Source organism: Anopheles aquasalis, chromosome 2 (genome assembly GCF_943734665.1).
Source record: "Anopheles aquasalis chromosome 2, idAnoAquaMG_Q_19, whole genome shotgun sequence".
NCBI classification, from domain to species: domain Eukaryota; kingdom Metazoa; phylum Arthropoda; class Insecta; order Diptera; family Culicidae; genus Anopheles; species Anopheles aquasalis.
This window is the reverse complement of record NC_064877.1, coordinates 84,093,147-84,095,646: the sequence shown is the minus strand read 5'-3', so window position 1 is coordinate 84,095,646 and position 2,500 is coordinate 84,093,147. Positions and strand designations below refer to the sequence as shown.

The 2,500-nt window shown below is 48.8% G+C and overlaps 2 protein-coding genes across 7 annotated transcripts in view; both read right to left on the bottom strand.

Moving 5' to 3' along the window:
* LOC126569570 (venom dipeptidyl peptidase 4) overlaps positions 1 to 2,500 on the bottom strand; it is a 91,686-nt gene that overhangs the window by 29,811 nt on the left and 59,375 nt on the right. The gene's annotated exons all lie outside the window — the stretch shown is intronic.
* LOC126569582 (ras-related protein Ral-a-like) overlaps positions 1,639 to 2,500 on the bottom strand; it is a 1,906-nt gene continuing 1,044 nt past the window's right edge. For both annotated transcript variants that reach the window (XM_050226774.1, XM_050226776.1), the window contains exon 2: positions 1,639 to 2,500. This exon is cut by the window's right edge and continues 883 nt beyond it. The gene's annotated coding sequence lies outside the window, so the exon portion shown is untranslated.

Sequence of the window (2,500 nt, the reverse complement as noted above, 5' to 3'; positions counted from 1 at the left end):
GGGCTCATGGGGTGTGGATCCTGAAATGGCATTGATGAAGATCATCGCCACTACCCCGCAGGACATTGGTAGTAAAATGTTTTAATCGCTTAACCCGCACAGCCCATAAACAGCCGTGTCAAAGTTGAACATTTTGGCCCTCCGTTTGGCCACCGCCTTACAATCCCTTTAACCTGGGGTACCTGGCTCAACGAACTTTGTCTTACGGGCGGACAGGCCAAACCGAATGGCGTACGAAGGTTTTGGAGCGGGGGGATACCAAAAGTTTTAGCCCTCACAACCACAGCTTATGAGTGGCCGTAATCTACCCCACTTCCTCAGCAAAAGTGCCAATCTAACGTTTCCCTTTTTTGTACAGTTCCTATACTGTGATGTTGAACACGACACCGAAAATTCCGTCCCGGACACCAGTGGGCAAGGGATGGATTTCAAAATGACCCATCGGAGAGTACGCAGTAGCGTTGCTTCCCTGTGCCGGTTTTGAGACTCACGGTGAAAACGAAAAGATAAATACTCAAACCGGAGCACCAGCGTCGCAGTAGTGGCCACGTGCACACTGGCACCCTGTAATTAATATAGCCCCGTGTCGGTGTGGTGTGCGGTCGGCTAGTGCCTGACTTTATGAACCTCTAGTAGTGTCGAGACCGTCGCTGCTCCAACCACCAGTATGCGAAGCGAAGAAAATTTATTGCTCTCCCAATTCCATCCACCGAGATGACCTCCGGGGCCCCTTAGCGAAGGAGAGTTCCGTCGCGCAGTTATGAGTAGCGCACGCGAGATGAACTTCGCTTCTTCTGTTTGCCATGCTGGACGCCGACGATACAACAGACGACCGATGCCGCGAGATGCACTGCTACCACCCCCTGTGGTGTGGTAAAAGGCACTGATTAATTTTTATGATCTATGAATTAGTCTTCATCATCACAGGGCAACCGAGGTAGAGTACTGCTGCAGCAGCAGCGCCGTAGTTCGGTGTATGTGTTCCTTCGTTCGGTCGTCATCACTTCGGTTTACTCAAGCTCATGCCGGAACCCTGGTTCCAGCTTCACTTTACGACTGGTGGTAGTTCCGTGCCACCACGACGTCCGAGGCCCGAGGGCACTTCTAGAACGGAGCAAAGCGCGGCAATCGAATAAGGGGCCCCCGGGCAGTCGAGATACGTGCATGTTTGAAATAAATTCGATCATTGGATTAAATAAATTTATTCCACTACGTGACCTCCACGGTTCCACGGGCACTGATCGCCGGCGGATCGGGTGGGTTGGTTGGCCAGGCGAAGGCGCCGTAAAATTGGAAAACGGCACAAAAACCTACCGGGCCTCTGCGTAGTAGTCGTAGCGCTGCCGGCATGTGCCGAGGCCGGCGGTGTGTGGTGTGCGATCGAATTGACACGGAATCCAATCGAAAATTGCACGCTCCACTAGAAAATTGAGTTCGATGATGGGGTAGGAGAGTGGCCATGTCTCCGCCTTTCGCCTTTTTAAGGTCAAACATCTGTACGTGTACGTGTGTGCGCTCGCTTTTTTATACTTTGCAGACACAGCATCCGCAGCTCATAATATAATGTTTTCCCTTAAAAGCACGTTCGTTTGGTTGCACAATTCATGCAGCAGTCGGGAAGAGAGTATCAAACAAACATTTGTTGCAATATATTTTACGCTTTATTTATTGTCCACAAGTCCCGAACCTTATTGCTATCGTTTGTGTGTTTAATAATGATCTATTTGCTGACGATGACGAATAAAAGACCAAATCCATTAGGTAAATGGTTCATGCGACAACTCCTGCCGCTGCTGCTGCTGGTTGCAAACGATGGAGCCATTCTTTGGTCTATCCCCTTGCCTGTTTCGACGACGCGACGCGAAACCTTTGACACTCATTCTAATTAGCACTAATTCACACACTCCGTTCCTTGATCCGTCTCCAGTGGATGGGCGGTGACAATGGAACCGTTTCATTCCGCGCAACAGCACGTACAGCGTGGAGCGTATGAGTGCGTTGAGCAAAAGTGTTTTCTTTGCATGATATGAGGTTGTTTATTGCTGAAACGTTTCAGGCAGTTCAAAATAGTCACAGTAATGGATTCTAAATTCCAGCAAATCCGCCTTTTTCCTTAGATTTTGTAGAAAAAAATATCAAGAACATGCATCACTGGGTTGGTTTAAGCTTACGGATTACAACAATGCGAAGCACTATAGCCTAAAACATATCATAGAAAATTAGGTCAGACTGGTAGCGAACCATGGGCATCACCCCAGGTGGGGGCTGCATGTGATTCTTGAGTATTACCACGTCCGGCACCATGTTTTGTACGATCGTTCACTTGGACCACGCTTTGGCGTTATCAAAAAAAGGAATTGTTTTCTCGCAATACTATCTGGTTACAGTTTTTGTTCACAGACCAACCCACTCCCTCTCCCTATCCATGTGTTACGATGGCGATACACACCTCTACGGGTAACGCTAATCGGTACAACAACGTGTCCCCAAGGGGCTTTAG